General features: G+C 34.4%; 1 protein-coding gene across 3 annotated transcripts in view; it reads right to left on the bottom strand.

Moving 5' to 3' along the window:
* Positions 1-14,201, bottom strand: part of LOC143247210 (nuclear hormone receptor E75-like) — a 76,793-nt gene that overhangs the window by 33,666 nt on the left and 28,926 nt on the right. Inside the window, exon 1 of one of the 3 annotated variants that reach the window (XM_076494886.1) lies at positions 11,927-12,589. The exons of 1 other annotated variant lie outside the window; for it this stretch is intronic. The gene's annotated coding sequence lies outside the window, so the exon portion shown is untranslated. Of the gene's footprint in view, positions 1-11,926; positions 12,590-14,201 lie in introns of those variants that run through there. One more of the 3 variants, XM_076494884.1, reaches the window with a different exon arrangement.

Raw genomic sequence — 14,201 nt, 5'->3', positions numbered from 1 at the left:
AAATCAAATGTGAATAGTGTACTTGTCGTATTGTTGTCACAATACAGTAAAATAAACTTATGGGGCATTATTGTGGTGATAATATAAATTTAAAAGTAATATTTATAAGGTTTATATTCATTTCTGTCCGCTTCTTGATTCTGATTCAAGTATGGACAAGTGGTTGGTGAGAAAGAGTGAACAGAACTGACTCAGGATGTCAGACTTCCCGCTAATTCAACATCTTTCTTAAAATAAATAAACTGAGATCTCCTTTGAAAGATATAACTGGCATGGTAAGAAAATAGGTAAGCCACGTTTCACCAAATCAAAAACCTCTCTCTCCATTGCTGCCCGAAGAGAGCGCTGCACAAAATGGAAGAAACTTCTCTCTTGATCAATGACCATGGGTTCATATATAAAGAGCTCCGGAATTCGTCATGGAAATTTCATTTCATAAAGTCCTACAAATTTTAAAACAAAGGTGGCAACTGATAAGTCACAATAAAGTGTATAAATCTAGACGTAAACAAGTAAAAATAAACTAGTTCATTATCACGAAACGATCCAGTTCAGGAACAAAACATTCGGGAAATAATGCCATTCTTTCATGGTTGTAGAAACATAAGAAATATTCCTACTTTCATTCCGCTGTCCATTAGTTTTTAGGTTGTTTGTTTTATAAATTTCGCTCAAAGCTACCCGAGGGCTATCTGCGCTAGCCGTTCCTAATTTAGCAGTATAAAATTATACCACCTACCGCCAACTTTTGGGCTACTATTTTGCCAACGAATAGTAGTAGGATTGATCGTCACATTATAACGCCCCCACGGCTGAAAAGGAGAGCATGTTTGGTGTAACCGGGATTCGAACCCACAACCCTCAGATTACGAGTCGATCACCCTAACCACCAGGCCCTATTAGTTCTTGGAAAACAACCTCTCTTTAACTTTAAGTATAGTTACTTAACCTAAAAAAAATATATACACTTCTCTTTTTGTATCCAGACATTTAGTAACTTACTACCTTATCTTTTAATATGATGTTTGTGCGTTACTTAATACGTGTAAATAGATTTCACTGAGACTTGGGCGTGGCCTAATTCTTAAGGTGTTCAGACTGTGGGCTCATAACTCACTAATCATAAGCAAGGGCGTGTTTAGAAAATGGGATAGTCTCAAAATCTAATGGTCTTTCATTAAAATGAAAAGAGAAAATGGCCACATTCATTGCAATTTCGAGTTTAACAACCGATGTCCTTACCCACAAAATGTTCATACCTTTTTTTTTTTTTGCTGTTAATTTGGCTGTTGCTGTTCTAGATATTCCAACGTTATGTCAGATGGCCTATAAAAACGTGACTGAATCAAAATTTTGCCCATGACTGGCCACCAAGACTAAGTAATGCCTAGATTATAGTATAACTATATAAGGCTAAGTCATGGCCAAGTTATTGTATACTTGTCTAAGGATAAGTTTTATCACGGTTCAAGTACAATATTAATTTTTGATGCCAATTCAGGGTTCGTTGAAAGTATGTGATGTTCTGAACAGGTTTGTCTCACTGTGCATGCCCACCCCGACTCTAGTAGCTCAGCGGTACCTTTGGAATCTCATAACGTTGAAATTGTATGTCAATACTTAAAACTAATATGTTAGAATCTCAAAGTTGTGACAGAAAATAAGTGGTCAATTTATTGCTCCAGTGGTCAACAGTCGGTCTAAGATCTCACTCCACTTAAAAAACCGGGTTTCAATCGCAAATATAACCTATTGTTAAACCTTGCACTTAATAACAAACAAACGTCTCCACGTTATCACATGCTATCCAGAAAACGTGGTCTAAAACTGGTAGAAAGTGTGATATGGATTTCAAACTACCACTAGAAAACTTGAAGAAATTTAATATCCTGGTCAGCGTATCGAGCTGAATATAAAATAGTGTGATGGCATCTGAGAACGTAAGTTAACAGCTTTCAAGATGATCGAGAAAATGTTTCAAAGAAAATGTTTCAAAGCGCTATCTAATTTATTTCAACACCACCACTCCTTTAAAATGTTGAAATCTCTTATAAATAAAACAATAGAAAAATCAGGTAAATTTTCTTTGTTAAAAAACAAAACCTAAAATTAATAAATATATAGATGTACTTTTGTATTTGCTGAAAAAACCCCCAAAAAAACATCACTATTGTCATGGCAAAACACGATCCAGTTAATGACACGAGTCATAAGGCATCATGCTAGGCCTATAATATTTTATGTTAATAACACGAGTCATCATGCTAGGCCTATAATATTTTAACAATACATTCTTAATCTCGACCACACGGGATTTTCAATAATCAGCGGAATCTACAGTAAGAATAATTCAGCTATATTCGTCATATCCATCGCCGAAGATGCGTTTCAATCAATAAAACGCTTAGCATAACATCTTATGACAGGTATAATTTACTTGGCTATGTTTGTGCGCTTGTTTTTTACGACAAAGCCACATCGGGCTATCTGCTGCGCCTATTGAGGGGGAAATCGAATATCTGATTTTGAAAGTCGCAGATTTGTCGCTGTCTCACCGGGAATGGGGACTTAGCTATTGCTGATTTATATTACATTATTATTTTTTAATTACGTAACGTTAGTTTTTACGTTGTAACATGTATCGATCTATTCAACACTTGCTGTCTGATAGGTAAACCTGGCGACAAGTTGTGGTTTTAGGAAAAAGTCTTTTTTTTTTATAAAACGTATTTACTTATTTTGTATCTGACAAATATCGATCAAACAAACATAATTTATCACAGAAAGGTAAAAATAAGGAAATTAAAAACACATGGAATACAACCAATCGACAATAATCTATACCACGGAATTTCAAGATTTTTTTTTTTTGCAAATTTTCGGTTTTAAACCCAAAAACTTTCAAAAGCGCTCGAGCGATTCTAAAAATAAAAAATACTTGTTTATTATGACTATGGATAGTTTTATGTCTGGGGTCATTTATAAATATTCGTATTTTCTTCTTGTTGAATAAATTAGTTAAGAGATGGCGCAACGTTCGAATAACAAATTAAAAATCAAGTTTTCTATGGACGCAAGCTATTTTAATATGCGATGAATAATATTATCGTTAAAATGGAAATACACGATATTTTAGAAATAACATATCAATACTTTTCTTATGGATTTAATTATCAACATTTACCACGAGATGTCGACACTGCACGACTCACAACTATTTCCTTTGCACCTCAAGTGGCCTGGTTAAAGAGCTTATTTTCTTTCGTTTGTTTTTTAATTTCACCAAAAATTACATGAGGGCTATCTGCACTAGCCATCTTTAGTTTAATAATATAAGACTAGAGGGAAGGTAGCTAGTCATCACCACCAACTGCTAACTCTTGGGTTACTCTTTTTACTAACGAACAGTAGGATAGTATATTATAACGACCCCAGGTTGAAAAGGCGAGAATGTTTGTAGTGAAAGAAATCGAATCTGCTACTCTCTTTGGTTAAGTAAAAACGCAAAATATATTTCATCGACTACAACTCAGTTATAGTTAACGATGTTCCGAACGGCTTAACTCCGAAGGACCAAAAGCCCGTAGGGGCGTAGTTCCAAAGGATTAACGTTGCAAAAATTGAACGTGAAAGAAATTACACATGCAGGCCTAATGTTCTTTCAGGTTGTTTTCTATATTTTGTGTAAAACACAAAAATCTGTATATTTTCTGTTTATCATTAGCTAACTACTCCTAAATCACTGGGCCCATCTCAACCAAACTTTGTGTGATATATAGTTTGAAACAAGGGGCATGTTAATGGAGGATTCACAGCTCATTCACCCCGATTACCGATGTTATTGGGCATTTATTATATTTGAAGTAAGTTAACGTTAAGTATATTCATACATAGCTCTAGGCTCGTATACCAAACAACAACAATATAAAAAAATTAAGATCCCCACCTCCGTAGGACAACGCTAAAATCAAGGATTCGATTCCACTTGGTGGACACAACAGATAGCTCGGTGTGGTTTTGCTATAAGAGGACACACATAAGCATTAAAATTTCTATTGCACAACATAGAGTGCATTAGCACTTTCTATGAAATAATGAAATAAAAATATGGCCACCAATATTGTAATGATATATAAACTCAGATAAAGTTAATACTACAACAGCTACCATAAGGCTGAAATAAAGAGCCATTTATTTATCTATAAATCACTTTCTACTTTGACCTGTCATAACCTTACAACTTCATCTCATGAAAAAAAAAAGACACTTAATTAATAACGTGAAACAATGCAGAAGATAATTAGGATTTGGATGTTGAAAGTGGGTAACAGAAAGCACCCCTACAGTAACTATTATCCGATACTTCTTCCTACAAAGTGACCTTGACCGTCACATAACGTATACCATGTTTAAATATATCCATACTGATTTCTTAAAGCTTATACGAAACTTTTAGTGAGGTAATAATGAAAAATGTAATATTTTATAAATAAATTGTCAAAAAGGTGGGATTTTTATGTTCTGTATCATGATAACCACTCACAAATGTTTTTGTAAGTTCGTAACATAGGACAGATATTTCAGTTTGTGTTACATAAACACCAGAATGTGTATAGTGTTATAAAGAGATAATATTTTGAAGTATATTTGTAATTATTCCAGAGACTTATACTATTGTTACCTGTACTTAAACCTTTCCAACATTTTGTAAAATTATCTGAAAATTTTTATTATAATAATAATATTATTGTTGTTATTATTAAAGAAACAGAATGAAAATAAATGAATCAAATATCAGCAACATTGGCAGGAATGTTTTGAAATATTGTTGTCTTCCGTAAAACACCAATCTCTCGCTTTGATTACTGTTAGCATATGTATCCTAGCGTCAAACGTTTCTCGGGTTGGTTGATTTATGTCACATTTACTAAAGTTTAGAAGAGTTATCAAACCATTTATATGATTTATTGACTGACTTCATAGAGTAAGGTTATTATTTCATTTATCTATGGCTAAATCTTTAGTACAGTTTGTGGTCTTGATAATTTAAATATAAGTTTATTTTCTGTTTTAATTATTTTCTTATTTTTAACTAAAAGCAGTAAGTAGCGTGATTTAAAAACATATTATTTAACATAAGTTTGTTTATCTTGAAAATATATTTGTTTGTTTATTTGGTCAATGGTCAATTTTGTACTCTGCCCGTCACGGGTATCGAAATCCGGTTTGTAACGGTGCAAGTCCTCAAACCTGCCGTTGTGTCACTGGGAGGTTCGAAAATATGAATAAACACTGAGTGAAAAAGACACCCTCATATAGATGATGGGGTTTAATAAGGAAATCCATTTGTAGAGTTAATAATTTACTAGTTATTAATGTAAATAGCGTTTTACTCAAAAGTATGGTAATAGTAACTGAAAGTTCATGCATTGTATTTATACCACATGCAATGAAAGAGAAAGAAGGAGAAATCCAATCAGCCCTCCTAGTGACCAACCCCCACTGATGTATATTTAGACATCACCAGAGCTATGAACTCTGTGGAGTTGAAATAAAAATAACTTCTTGACACACCCTGAATAATTACGAGTTGATTAAACCATACTTGACGTGTCCAGACGTATGTCCAGGAGGTATTAGAGGACAAAGAATAAATTATGGTGTGATTAGTATAGAACTGATTGTATGGAAAAGGTTTACTCGAATTAAATTAGCTCTTATCTCCTGAACGTCTTTTTTGAAACATTGGAATAACAACAACTAACAGAGAAAATTTGTTTACGTAATTTTTTAAAACGAAAAACCTTCAAACAAAAACCTAGTGTGTTTCTTAAAGAAAATCGTGCATGTATATATAGTAAAGTTACTGGGCTAACTAAGGAAAAAAAACCTTTAGATGATCAAAAACTCAAAATCAATTAACATTTAAAATAAAGGTTTTCTTTATTTTCTACTAGTTCTGGTAATTTCATATTTATGTAATATTTTAGTCGTTGCTTTCTCAGGGCAGGTTCGAATCCTCGTCGCCCCAAACATGCTCGCCCTTTCAGCTGTGGGGGCGTTATAATGTGTCGGTAAATCTCACTATTCTTTGGTAAAAGAGTAGCTCAGTGGTTGAGCTGCCTTCCCTTTAGTTTTACACTGCTAAATTAGGGATAGCTAGCACAAATAGCCCTCGTGTAGCTTTGCGCGAAATTCAAAACAAACAAACAAACAAGCTTTCTCAGGACACAGTTTTCGGATAATATTACGTTTTTATCACAATAGATATTTAAACTAAGCTCGACTTGGGTAACTAAAAGTACTCGTAAGAAACGTGTTTTTATTTTTATTTTAACATGATTAACACAAATGCTTGTTTAATTTTGTCGGCCTTGAATCAATCGCAATAACTATTGGCGGCCATATTTTTTCATCTTACAAAACGAAGTTGTTTTATAGAAAAACACACGGAAACAACAATAATCCAGGCATCAACGCCAACAAGCTGACCGTGAAGCACGAGATTCAGTCAAGGCCAAGGTCAGCTCTCTTCATCTACATAGTTGGTTGCGACTGTGGCGCCACCATGTAACAAAATCTTCATTTAAAGATATTGTATTACCTACTGAAATGTTTTAATGCATATTATCAATAGATCTTCAGGAAAAGTACAGAAGTAATGACACTGTTTAAACAAAAGTTTTCAGTAACATGTGAAAACAAGAGTCTGTGTTTGTCTCTATGTTTCCGCTAAAAACGAGTGCGTGTTTTTGTTTAAAGTAGTGGCGAGCTGGATGACTCAGCGCTCGACAAACTAAGACGATTTTTCAACAAGAATAGTCAGCGAACTTCCAAGATTCATATATCAGTCATTTTGATTGTTGTCATACCAATACTGTTATGTTGCGAATGTCCTCAACTGTGGTTGTCTAACACGTGACCGAGTGTCTAATGTATTATAAGGTTGCATTCAAATAATTAACACATGCCTTTCGTTTAAAACAGTGCCAAATATTCAAAACAACAACTAACGTAAGGGGATATAACTATCTAGGTAAGAAAAACTGCAATGCAATAAGAGGAGGATATTATAATCTAAATAAACAATTGAGAGTGGTGGTTGTTAAACGCAGAGCTACACGATGGGCTATCTGTGCTCTGCCCACTAATGATATCGTGACCCAGTTTGTGTGGTCATAAGCTTGCTGACTTATCGCATAGGTAAGGAGGATAAGAATAATGATAACATGGTACAACAGCAGTAGTAAACGCATGCATAAGAACCATGATAACATGGTACAGCACCAATAGTAACAGCATGCATAAGAACCAGGATAACATGGTACAACACCAATAGTAACAGCATGCATAAGAACCAGGATAACATGGTACAACACCAATAGTAACAGCATGCATAAGAACCAGGATAACATGGTACAAAAGCAGTAGTAACCGCATGCATAAGAACCAGGATAACATGGTACAACACCAATAGTAACCACATGCATAAGAACCAGGATAACATGGTACAACAGCAGTAGTAACCGCATGCATAAGAACCAGGATAACATGGTACAACAGCAGTAGTAACCGCATGCATAAGAACCAGGATAACATGGTACAACACCAATAGTAACCGCATGCATAAGAACCAGGATAACATGGTACAACAGCAGTAGTAACCGTATGCATAAGAACCAGGATAACATGGTACAACACCAGTAGTAACCGCATGCATAAGAACCACAACGACCACAATTAATATATTTTATAAATACATAATTAATATGAAAAAATTAAATACAATTATTATCCGAGACAGAAAAGTAGTGACATAAAATAGTTATTATCCGAGACAGAAAAGTAGTGACATAAATACAATTATTATCTGAGCCAGAAGAGTAGTGACACGAATATCTGAGCCAGAAGAGTGGTGACATGAAACAAATATAATTATTATCTGAGTTACAACAGTAGTGACATGAAACAAATATAATTATTATCTGAGTTTCAACAGTAGTGACATGAAACAAATATAATTATTATCTGAGTTACAACAGTAGTGACATGAAACAAATATAATTATTATCTGAGTTACAACAGTAGTGACATGAAATAAATATAATTATTATCTGAGTTACAACAGTAGTGACGTGAAACAAATATAATTATTATCTGAGTTACAACAGTAGTGACGTGAAACAAATATAATTATTATCTGAGTTTCAACAGTAGTGACGTGAAACAAATATAATTATTATCTGAGTTACAACAGTAGTGACATGAAACAAATATAATTAGTATCTGAGTTACAACAGTAGTGACATGAAACAAATATAATTATTATCTGAGTTTCAACAGTAGTGACATGAAACAAATATAATTATTTTCTGAGTTTCAACAGTAGTGACATGAAACAAATATAATTATTATCTGAGTTTCAACAGTAGTGACATGAAACAAATATAATTATTATCTGAGTTACAACAGTAGTGACATGAAATAAATATAATTATTATCTGAGTTACAACAGTAGTGACATGAAACAAATATAATTATTATCTGAGTTACAACAGTAGTGACATGAAACAAATATAATTATTACCTGAGTTACAACAGTGGTGACATGAAACAAATATAATTATTATCTGAGCCAGAAGAGTGGTGACATGAAACAAATATAATTATTATCTGAGTTACAACAGTGGTGACATGAAACAAATATAATTATTATCTGAGCCAGAAGAGCGGTGACATGAAACAAATATAATTATTATCTGAGTTACAACAGTAGTGACATGAAACAAATATAATTATTATCTGAGTTACAACAGTGGTGACATGAAACAAATATAATTATTATCTGAGCCAGAAGAGTGGTGACATGAAACAAATATAATTATTATCTGAGTTACAACAGTAGTGACATAATATAATCACAATAATAATGAAAATATGAAGGGCAAAACATTATTACAAAGCCTTGTGATGAGTCAGCAGATGAAAGTTAAATGAATCAATTAATGTTTACTATTTGCTGTTTTAACTTGTAATAAATTTATATTTAGCCTATTTATTAAAATCATATCTTGAATTATTTCTTTCACTCAGCTGAAACTAAATGTTTGTTCAGTGTAGTGTTGAAGTACAATGCATTACGTTAATCACAGTCACCTACGAAATTAGCCCTCCCTAGTAGCACAGCGGCATATCTGCGAACTCACACCGCTTAAAATTGGGTTTTGATGGCCGTGTTGGGCAGAGTAGAGACAGAACATTGTGTAACTTTGTGCTTAATTCTGAATAAACAAACAATATGAAGATAACAAACAAATTAATAAAAGTTTGTTAGACAATATTATTAAAGTTATTCATGTTTCCTTCTGGTAGTTTTTAGGCAAGTTTGAGGGCTTATGATACTAACAATCGTAGTTCTGTTGTTAAAGTAGACTCTATAAAAAGAGCTTATTGTTGAAATATGCGCTTAAAAACAAATAAACAGCTTTAACGTATTACTGTCTCTTTTGCCCCGAGGAAGATTTTTATCATTGTTCGGGAAAATACTGCGTATTTATTTATAGTTCTAAACACCAAGAGGTACTTGCAACAACAATAACTAAAAACAAAGTGCTTTGTCGAGTAATATGTTTGTTTTGGATGTTCGGGCAAAGCTGCACAAGGGCTATTTGCTTCAGCCATCCTTAATTTTGAACTCTTAACCTAGAACAGAGATTCCTAGCCGGAGGTTGCTCCCTTCGAGGTGACACAAACCTGACGGGAAGGGGAAGGCAAACTTCTCTACCAGTAAGTTTAGATTATTTGAAACAGTTCTGTTATAAAGTGAGCAGTTTGAGTACAACAGATACCGTATATATCACCCGCCGTCAACTTTCGGAATACTCTAACCGAATAGTTGCGAGGGGTTAGACTGTCACTCTTATAATGCACTCACGCTCTAAAGTGATAAACAAGATTTTGCTTAACAGGATACAAAATATGCCCTCTTGGAGGCACAGTCTGGAAAATTAAAATCGCGAACCATGACCTCTTGGAGACACAGCCAGGAACGTTAATTACCAGGTCACACCCAGCGCAAATAGTGAAAAGCAGAACATAAAGTTCATTATGAGTTCCAAAACATATTATGTTCACGAGTTCAAGTCATATTATTTTTAGGTGTTACTAATAAATTATCATTTAATTGTTTCATTGTTTAGAAATCGACAAATCATATATTTTCAAAGTTAGCTATTTCTGTAGTATCTGACCTCAAGCAAGACCAAACAGCAAATCTCTGAAAAGGTTAGTACAAATACACTCTTTCGTGAGAACAGGAAGATATATAAGTCGAAGTTCACGTTTCTTCCTATTCTTTGTTTTGGAAAGTGTTAATATGTTTGTATGCTTGAGACGTTTTAAAATTTACACGAAAGCTACATTCACAGGCTCGAATCCCCATTACACCAAACATGTTCGGCCTTTTGGCCGTATGGGCGTTATAATGTGACGTCCAATTCGTTGGTAAAAGAGCAGCCCAAGAGGTGGCGGTGAGTTGTGATGACTATTTGCCTTCCCTCTAGTCTTACATTGGTAAATTAGGGACGGTTAGTGCAGAAAGCCTTCGTGTAGCTTTGCGCGAAATTCAAAGCAAACAAACTTAGCCGTACCAAATAGTAAACTTATGGACGAGAGAAAAGCAGTCTAAAGCACACACCGCCAACTGTGCAGTTACTTTCTCTGACCAAATAGTGGAACTCGACCGTCAACCTTATAACACATCCACCGCTACAGAGTACGGAACGAGCTTTTGTTTGAAGGAGTCGCGAACCATGAACACTCAGAAAGGTCACACTTTCCTCGTTTGGAAGTATAAATATAAATGATAATTGAGTTTGGCATGGTAGTCTGCGGGAAATTATTTAAAAGTAGGTCTGTGAATTAAACCTGACTACAGTATCAGATTTAATCCACAAATCTACTATTTTAAGTAACTTCTCTAAACTTATGTATCGAAGAAATTATGATATGTTTATTAAAAGCTAAATGTTATCCGTTATTTCATGTCGAACTTAATCTACTCTCGAGAGAAAACAGAGGTATCTGTTATTAAGTACCAGCTTCAAAGAGTTAATCATCAATAGGTTTTTAGTAGAAAGTTGCTGGTTGTCCTTGGCCTTCAAAACAAGAGAGCTAGAAAAAGAGGAAACTCGACCTTGTCAGTTCTATCAGGACGTAGCTTGTTGTACTTGGCAGTATGCCAAGATTAGTTGCGTACCCTGAGCCTTTTACTCTCTTTGCGCGATAAATGACCATGAACATTCTATGTTCAGTTTCATGGTTATGCACACCAAACACTTATACATAAATATTCAAACATGTTGCAATAGGAAACCAATATTCTCTATGAAATTAAATTTTTGTTGACTCTTTCTTTCGGAACATGTCTCGATGTTTTTATAATTTCATTCGATTTGTCTTTAACGTGTGAAATTATAAATATAATTATAAATAAATATACATATTATTTTATCTTGGTTCAAAATCTAGGCATTTTTAATTTAAGCAAATGTGGATTCTCCCGGGGTGTAAGCGATATACGTTTATGGATTCCCAACAATCAAATCTGTAGTTCGATTCTTCTTGGTGGACAGAGTGCAGATAACAACATTAAAAAAACAACGACAACAAGTGTTAATTAAACCTAAAGGTACCGAGGTTATTACTGTCTTTAGTTGATAAACCACTAGAATGTCTATTTTCACTCTAATAGATTAGCGAATAAAAACTAAATGGTGAAAATATTTCCTATTTCACATGTACACGATTTAAAAATCACAAACATATTTTATTTAATTACACTACTGCCAGACAACAATAACACCTTTAAAATATCTACTGAACCAATATATATTTATACTTTAAATTATTATAAAACAAAGGATACATTCGAAAGAGAAGACGAAATATTTTCCACGTTAAGTCTCGGAGCTCCACAGGAAGTCGTATTCGCAACGACGAACCCGTAACTTTAAAAACACTTACTGTCACATTCAATAGAATGTTTCTGGATATTTGTGAACCAGAGAACACGCACTGACTTTCTGGATGAACAGGATAAAGTGGCGATTCCACTTCTTTTTTACTCTCTGGTCTGGTGGACAAGAGTTGAGTGGTGGGCAGTACGAGAGCTGAATTCTTTCTATGTTTAATGTACACTAAATGGCTGCCGTTTGTGGTATCAGGTGAACGTGCCAGCTACATTAACCTCTCTGGCTATACACCTTGTGATTCGCACATGCTGTGATCATGCGTACGAAAACACGTGAACAACCCAAGACCTTGAATTCTGTAGCCACCATCCCGAGTTCGTGGGTGTTGTACTTCTTAGCCAGCTTCCCACTACCACTAAAATAGAGGCATTCTCTCAGACTTCAATAACAACAAATCCTCTTTACTCAGGAGGGTGGCTCTCTCCACCCACATTCTTGTTACACCATGATGGAAACCAGAATTGATAAATCCAAATGAATAGAATGGCGTATTCGCCCCTAAGGAAAATCGTATTACTCATATAGCATACATTCACGCGCACGCTCCAGAGTAAACTGAGCCAGTAAATATTCGATAGGAGTTTTTGCGTTATAGTCGCTTATAACTGACGAACTACTGGACCTATTGTCACCAAATTTATGGCCTACCTTCCCCTTGTCAGCCGTACGATATGTTGGAATCCATCATATATAATACTGTGTTTCTATCATAGTGTTTTGTAAAACATTTTTAGTACACACGTTATGAGCGTAAATACTAAAATTTGTTAAAACAGTGTGTGTATGTCTTATAGTAAAGTCAGATCGGGAATCGAACCTCTGATTGTAAATCTGTTGACTTACCGCTGTCCCATCGGGGAACAGCGATTGTGGGTCTATCATAACCAGGTGGTTAGGGCGCTCGATTCGCAATCTGAGGGTCACTTGGTCGTATCATAGTCCCATCAAACATGCTTGCTTTTCTAGCCATGAGGACGTTACAATGTGACAGTCAATCCCATTACTCGTTAGTAAAAGCGTAGCCCAAAATTTGGTGGTGGGTTGTAATGACTAGCTGCCTTTCCTCTAGTCTTACAACACTAAATTAGGGATGGCTAGCGCAGATAGTCCTCGTGTACCTTTGCGCAAAATTTGAAAAACAAACAAGCAGCGCTTTGTTACGAGCACTAATCCAGGCCTTATCCGAGAAATTAGAGTTGTTGGAATTGTAATTAATCACTCCGATGTGATCTGGATATGAATGACAAGGAAGAGGACCTGTCATACCTTTTTTAATAACATTAATAATAAACATAAATAAATAATTTTTTGTTATTAACCACTAGATGGAGTATCCAACAGTTGGACGGCTGAAATAAAAATTAATTTGTAACAAAGAATAGGAAATTGGGATATATGGAAAGGTATAAGAAACAGATACACAGACATATTGACGTTTATTTATAGAGAGTACTGAAAAGTTTAACTTGTAAATGACATAAATAAAACTGTTAATAATTACAAAGTACTTGTTTAATACGATTCATACTGTAACAGCTGTTACGAATGAAAATTATATATATATACATATATTATGTCTAGAGTACAATTATATCGAATCTTAACCGGTCTGATGACTCCTGCTATTGAACTAAAGGCCGCAGCCGTACCGGATATGGAAGTATTATAATGTGTTATTTTCTGCCTTCGTTCACGAATTTTGGAATTACTGATTTTTACAACGTCTATAAACAGCATTAAATCCTTTATTAAATCGCGAAATCTTTTAATAGAGAAAATTAATTTGCTCCAGTGTTTCTTCCAATTCTTTTTATCTTGGAGCCAATGACAAGCTGACTCTCTTGTAGTTTATCAGTTATTTTAATTGATAGCGCAAGTAACTCAAGTAAATAATAATAATTATTAAGATTGTTAGCGTAGAAAAATAACAAATAATATTGGAGTATTAATTCTTACCTTAATTATGGATCTAATTTATTCAAATAACATTTATAATAGTCGTACTTGACTTACGTGCTATATTTATTGAAGAAAACAAGCCCCCACTAGAATCCGGGTTTCGATACCCGTGGTGGACAGAGCACAGATAGCCCATTGTGTAGGTTTTTGCTTAATTCAAAACAACAACAATTACGAAAACAAATGTCATATTCCAGCCAACTTGATTAA

This window comes from Tachypleus tridentatus, chromosome 3 (assembly GCF_004210375.1).
Source record: "Tachypleus tridentatus isolate NWPU-2018 chromosome 3, ASM421037v1, whole genome shotgun sequence".
NCBI classification, from domain to species: domain Eukaryota; kingdom Metazoa; phylum Arthropoda; class Merostomata; order Xiphosura; family Limulidae; genus Tachypleus; species Tachypleus tridentatus.
This window is presented reverse-complemented; position numbering and strand designations above follow the sequence as displayed.